This window comes from Lithobates pipiens, unplaced genomic scaffold (genome assembly GCF_037356315.1).
Source record: "Lithobates pipiens isolate NorthernLeopardFrog02 unplaced genomic scaffold, aLitPip1_a1.2 Scaffold_8, whole genome shotgun sequence".
Lineage (NCBI taxonomy): Eukaryota > Metazoa > Chordata > Amphibia > Anura > Ranidae > Lithobates > Lithobates pipiens.
In genome coordinates this window covers 472,129,149-472,136,007 of record NW_027507903.1, presented here as the reverse complement: position 1 = coordinate 472,136,007, position 6,859 = coordinate 472,129,149, and positions in this window count along the sequence as shown.

The window sequence follows — 6,859 nt, the reverse complement described above, 5'->3', positions numbered from 1 at the left end:
CAACTTATAGTCGCAGGGCTGGCTAGCCCGAGGCAAGGAAACTAAAGAAGGATTCTGAGGTGGTCCGGTGCTGTCTCCAGTAGTTGGAGAGGCCCAGTAACTTTGTAGCTATCCAGGGGAGGACTCTTCAGAAGAAGGCCACTTACTTGTTGGCTTCTTAGCAAGAGCCTGGTGGGGTTGAAGTACCTAAGTGAATCCAGTCTCGTGGATATCGCCAAACTGGCTGAAAGATCCAGGTATCACACGAATGATCCACAAGTTTTAGTTTCCTGCATGTTCTACATGTTCTGGCAGAGACTTATTTCTATATGTTCTAAAACAACGTCTGTGGCAGAGACTTGTTCCTGAGTTAAGCATCTTGGTGGCTGCTAAGCCTTGTGATAGAGGGACTATCCAACTTGAGTGAACATCCAGTTGTGAATGGCTATTCTCTGGATTTAGTCAAAGTAAGCAAGTCCTTCATTATTGACTTTGACACTTAGGCCGCGTACACACGGGCGGACTGTTCGCCCAACCTTGTCCGCTGAACAGTGTTTGGGCGGACAGTCCGCTCGTGTGTGGGCTTTCAGCGGACAGTTTCAGCGGACAGTTGGACGGACAAAGTCTTTCGGAAATTCCGAAAAACTGTCCGCTGAAACTGTGTTTGAGCGAACAGTCCGCCCGTGTGTGGGCCTGTCCGCTGTACTTTCGAAATGAGCGGACTGTTCCCGCTCGGAAAGTCCGCCCATTTCGAGCGCGTGTACAGGTAGGCGGGGCACGCGAAGAAGACGTCGCGGGCTCCGCCGCCTGGAATGGGCTTAAAGGGGAACCCCAACGCCGAAAAAAATCGGCGTGGGGGTTCCCCCAAAGTCCACACCAGACCCTTGTCCGAGCACGCTACCCGGCCGGCCAGGAAAGGGGGGCGAGCGAGCGCGCCCCCCCTCCTGAGCCGTACCAGGCCGCGTGCCCTCAACATGGGGGGGTGCCTTGGGGAAGGGGGGGCCGCACGGCCCCCCCACCCCAAAGCACCTTGTCCCCATGTTGATGAGGACAAGGGCCTCTTCCCGACAACCCTGGCCGTTGGTTGTCGGGGTCTGCGGGCGGGGGGCTTATCGGAATCCGGGAGCCCCCTTTAAGAAGGGGGCCCCCGGATACCGGCCCCCCACCCTATGTGAATGAGTATGGGGTACAATGTACCCCTACCCATTCACCTGTGAAATAAAGTACAAAAAAAAAACACAACACAGGGGAAAAAATATTTTATTGCACAGCTCTGGGGGTCTTCCGTCTTCGGGGGTCTTCTCGCCGGACTCCTCCGCTATCTGTGTGTAGCTCTTTTACTAGCGGAGGAGTCCGGCTTTCTTCCTCCCCGCCGCCGGCCTCTTCTCCCGACTTCGGGGGTCTTGTCCCCCTCTTCGGTTCTTCTGCCGGGCCACCGCGCCTTCTTGTAGCTCTTTTGCAGGCGGTGGCCCGGTCTTCTGTCGCCACTGCCTTCCGTTCTTCTGTCGCCACCTTCGGTTCTTCTGCCGGGCCACCGCGCCTTCTTGTAGCTCTTTTACAGGTGGTGGCCCGGTCTTCTGTCGCCGCTGTCGCCGCCGACTTCCGTTCGTGTTCTTCTTCTTGTTCTTCTTGTTCTTCTCCAGGAGATGTTGACACGTCGCTCCCTCCGGCCGGAATGCCAGAGCCGCGCTGTGCGGTCACTTATATAGTGACAATGGGGCGGGGTCACATGGTATATGTCACATGGGTTGGTCACATGGGTTGATGTCACATGGGGACTATGACATCGTAAGGGGGCGGGGTCACCATGTGACCAACCCATGTGGCATATACCATGTGACCCCGCCCCATTGTCACTATATAAGTGACCGCACAGCGCGGCTCTGGCATTCCGGCCGGAGGGAGCGACGTGTCAACATCTCCTGGAGAAGAACAAGAAGAACAAGAAGAAGAACACGAACGGAAGTCGGCGGCGACAGCGGCGACAGAAGACCGGGCCACCACCTGTAAAAGAGCTACAAGAAGGCGCGGTGGCCCGGCAGAAGAACCGAAGGCGGCGACAGAAGAACGGAAGGCAGCGGCGACAGAAGACCGGGCCACCGCCTGCAAAAGAGCTACAAGAAGGCGCGGTGGCCCGGCAGAAGAACCGAAGAGGGGGACAAGACCCCCGAAGTCGGGAGAAGAGGCCGGCGGCGGGGAGGAAGAAAGCCGGACTCCTCCGCTAGTAAAAGAGCTACACACAGATAGCGGAGGAGTCCGGCGAGAAGACCCCCGAAGACGGAAGACCCCCGGAGCTGTGCAATAAAATATTTTTTCCCCTGTGTTGTGTTTTTTTTTTGTACTTTATTTCACAGGTGAATGGGTAGGGGTACATTGTACCCCATACTCATTCACATAGGGTGGGGGGCCGGTATCCGGGGGCCCCCTTCTTAAAGGGGGCTCCCGGATTCCGATAAGCCCCCCGCCCGCAGACCCCGACAACCAACGGCCAGGGTTGTCGGGAAGAGGCCCTTGTCCTCATCAACATGGGGACAAGGTGCTTTGGGGTGGGGGGGCCGCGCGGCCCCCCCTTCCCCAAGGCACCCCCCCATGTTGAGGGCACGCGGCCTGGTACGGCTCAGGAGGGGGGGCGCGCTCGCTCGCCCCCCTTTCCTGGCCGGCCGGGTAGCGTGCTCGGACAAGGGTCTGGTGTGGACTTTGGGGGAACCCCCACGCCGATTTTTTTCGGCGTTGGGGTTCCCCTTTAAGCCCATTCCAGGCGGCGGAGCCCGCGACGTCTCCTTCGTGGGCCCCGCCTACCTGTACACGCGCTCGAAATGGGCGGATTTGCCTCCTCCTTACGTGGGCGAGTCCGTTCATTTCAAAAGTTGAGCCAACTGTTTGGCAAACAGTTCGCTGAAACAGTCTGCTCGTGTGTGGGCAAGTCCGCTCATGCAAATTTTGAGCGGACTGTTTGCCGAAACTGTTTGCCGAACAAGGTTGGGCGAACAGTCCGCGCGTGTGTACGCGGCCTAAGAGTACCTGAACTTTTTCCTAACCCTCTGATCCTATTTTAAGAGACTGTTCGTTGACTAAGTTTTTTGCAAATAAAAATCCCTTTATGTGGATCTGTCGTCGGTCTCTAAAGTTACTGGGCCATCTACCACGGGAAACCCCTAGACACAAATCGAGAAGAAAGTAACAGTAAGCCCAATCAAACCAGCAGCTCCTTCGGGGGTAAGTGCTACATGTGGGGGCTTGCAGTCCGGGATTTACCGTTACCCCTCGAAAGAACTGTACACGTGGTGAATACAGGACAGAGGGTTGTGTTTTTTGACTATGCCATCTTGCGAAATGATGGACATCCACTGTTGGTGCGTAACGTGGGAGGAGCCTGGAAAAAGCCTGTGAGTTGCGCAGCCAAAGGAACCAGTGGGAGGAGTCTAGCCTGTTTTGTTTCCCTGCACGAGGCACCACGTGAGTGTGTTGCGGGAGAGGAAGAAGCAGGTTGCTTTGTTTGGTCGCGGAGAAAAGAGACTTTTAACGCAAAAATTTTTCGAGCTCCGGGAATGCCACCCAGCATGGGACCTCGTATGCCATCAGGAGAAGGTCTGATGGGTGTGAGACTCCCGGGAGCTATTTTGACCGATACAGGGATTCATCTGACCCCTCAAGGGTCGTTCGTCCTGTACGCATCGGGAGATGTTGAGGCCCTGGGGATGCTATGTGGAAAGTGTGAAGGACTGTTCGTGAACCCCCAGCCATTTGTCCTCTGTCCTGCCTGTGGGGAATACTTCTTTAAAGTGGAGCAGTCAATCGCGCTACCAAGGCCCTACCGCGTGGACTGGGCCACGGGCGTGAGAACCGAGGAGTCGGCCATCTTTGCTCCTTCAGTGAGGCCTTCCACAGCGGTGATACCTGTTGTTGCTGACACCCCTGAGAGAGATGCCGCTACTTCTACAACTGCCACTGCCGGAGAGACCACTTTGGAGCAGATGGACACTGTTTCCACTACCGTTACTGAAGCCACCATGCCTTCTTTGGAAAAAGTGGGGTGTACAAAACCTTCCCGGAATCGCAACAGAAGACCGCTATCGAGTTCGACTGGACCCAATCGATGGAAGAAGGTTGCTTCGGGGAACGCTCAGACGGTAAGTAAAACTTTGGTGAATTTTTTACCGGCAGAAGAGTACCGGGACTCAGAGTTAGGCCGCGTACACACGGGCGGATTGTCTGCCCAACTTAGTCCGCTGAACCGTGTTTCAGCAGACAATCCGCTCGTGTGTGGGCTTCAGCGGACTTTTTCAGCGGACAGTCTGACGGACTTTGTCTTTCGGAATTTCCGTAATTTTGGCCGTCCAAACTTGGTTTTGTCCGTCCAAACTTGGTTTCAGCGGACAGTCCGCTCGTGTGTAGGCAAGTTGGACGGACTAAGTATGGCGCATGCTCAGAAAGGATTTACACGGCCGAAGGTTGCATTGCAGTGTATTGGACATCGTTTTTCTAGTCCCGTCGTACGTGCTGTACACGTCATTGCGCAAGTTTTCAGCGGACTGTCTGTTCATCGTGTGTGGTCAAGTCCGTTCATTCAAAATTTGGACGGACTGTCTGTCGGATTGTCTGACGAACTTAGTTGGGCAGACAATCCGCCCGTGTGTACGCGGCCTTAGAGTCCTTGTCAGATACTGGGGACGATGACATTTTTGAGACACTGTCCCAGGAGTTGTTATGGGATGGAGGGGATGATGTAGCCGCCACTTGTACAGATGTTTCGGGCTGGTTATCCCTAACTTCAGGGTGTGAAATGCAGAGTGCGGAAAACGCCATCACGGTGAATGTGACTTTGCCTAAACCCGTGAATTTGCCCACACTTAAGAAGGACTCTGCCGCGCTGGTGCAAAGGTCCCCAAAGTCCTGCATACCTCCCGGGGAGGGAAATGCCCACACACTGCCAAGGCTTGCAAGGTCGCAGCGGCTCCTTAACAAAAGAGTAGCCAATGAATACAGGCTGGAATTCCCAGGGGACATTATGGATGTCATTGAGGAGAACCATGAGGCATGGTATGAGGACGATGTTTGGAAGTACTTAAAAGTACCAAAGCCGCTTCGCAAGAAGTCCTTTTCACCGGATCTGTATGAACGTTTTGTTGGATGTCTGCAGCATTGGAGTTACGGTCGGCACATTTATGGGGACAAAGTTGTCATTTGCCGACCGGACAAAGATAGTGGCGCTTACTTTATTACCACTGTGGATGCTCAGGGGAAAGACCTAACCTTGCCAGACCCACATTTCTATTGGTAGGAGGAAAAGCTACAGGAACAATGTTTCTTGACCTTAAGGAGAGTTTTACCTTTTTCCGTAATTTTCCTGAACAAAGAAAGGGAAAAATCCAGGAACTGTGGGGTAGTTAGACAGGGCCAGCTAAACAGAATGCCGTGTCAAGGTTACCTTATTGGTCACAGAACCTGTTCTAGAGAAAGACTGCACCTCAGTGACTCTTACCACTAGGTGGCATGAGTCGGCGCAAATAGTACTGTTTTACTTGGTAAAAAAAAAAAAAGAAGAGTTTTAAAGTTTAGGGGAGAGGGCTCCATTGAGACTGGGATGGAAATGGAACCCTGCCTTCTAATAAGTTTGCGTGCAACTTGTTGTTTGTGTATTTTCTTTTTTTCTTTTCTTTTAGGATTCACCAAAGAGTGTCTGTCAAGCTGCCGGAGAGTGGGTGGTTTAGGTAGACAGGTTTTGGGTTGTATTCTATGTGTATGATAATCCTGTGTTACTAAACAATGTTTCAACAATATTTAAAGTTTTATTGTTCTTTCCCTTTCCCCATTCCTACCCCAAAGTTCAGGTACTCTATTTTTGATAGAGTTAGTTTTTTTGTTGTCTTTGGGTTTTTCCTGTCCTTCCCAGACAATGAGGACATCGTCTAAATTGGCAGGGGAAGTGTGTAGCGCCAGCTCCTAAAGAGCATGCGCTGTTTTTGAAATTTAAGGTTACACCTGAACTGAAGTTTGGTTTGGGTACAATTGTTCTAAATTTGGACCTCAGCATCAGTCTGACTGGACTATAGGATGTTCAACCTGGCCACAGGGGGCGCTGTCTCTTCTGGCAGGCATGGAGCCACAGTCTGGTTGGGTGCTTTAAGGTTACCTTCTCTCAGAGCCCGCCCAGTGGGAGTGTCACTCTTGCTGTGCTTTCTGGAAGAGGGTGTGTCACGTGGTTCGGGGTTCTGGTCCAGAAGTATGTTCTGACTCCATGGTCCTGGTCCTCCTGACCAGCCCCCAGGAAGACTATGGTCTGGGGTGTGGATCCACCCGACTTATAGTCTCGGGGCTGGCTAGCCCGAGGCAAGGATACTAAGGAAGGATTCTGAGGTGGTCCGGTGCCATCTCTGGTAGTTGGAGAGGCCCAGTAACTTCGTAGCTATCCAGGGGAGGACTCTTCAGAAGAAGGCCACGTACGGGTTGGCTTCTTAACAAGAGCCTGGCGGGGCTGAAGTACCTAAGTGAATCCAGTCTCGTGGGTATCGCCAAACTGGCTGAAAGATCCAGGTATCACACGAGTGTTCCACAAGTTTTAGTTTCCTGCATGTTCTACAACAACGTCTGTGGCAGACACTTGTTCCTGAGTTAAGCACATTGTTGGCTGCTAGGCCTTGTGATAGAGGGACTATCCAACCTGAGTGAACATCCGGTTGTGAATGGCTATTCTCTGGATTTAGTCAAAGTAAGCAAGTCCTTGATTATTGACTTTGACACTTAGCCCTTGTACACACGGTCGGACATTCTGACAACCAAATCCGTTGGATTTTGTCCGAAACTGTTGCATACACACGGTCGGACAATGTTGTCTGAAAATCCGATTGTACATAGCGTGATGACGTTATTTCGTTACGAT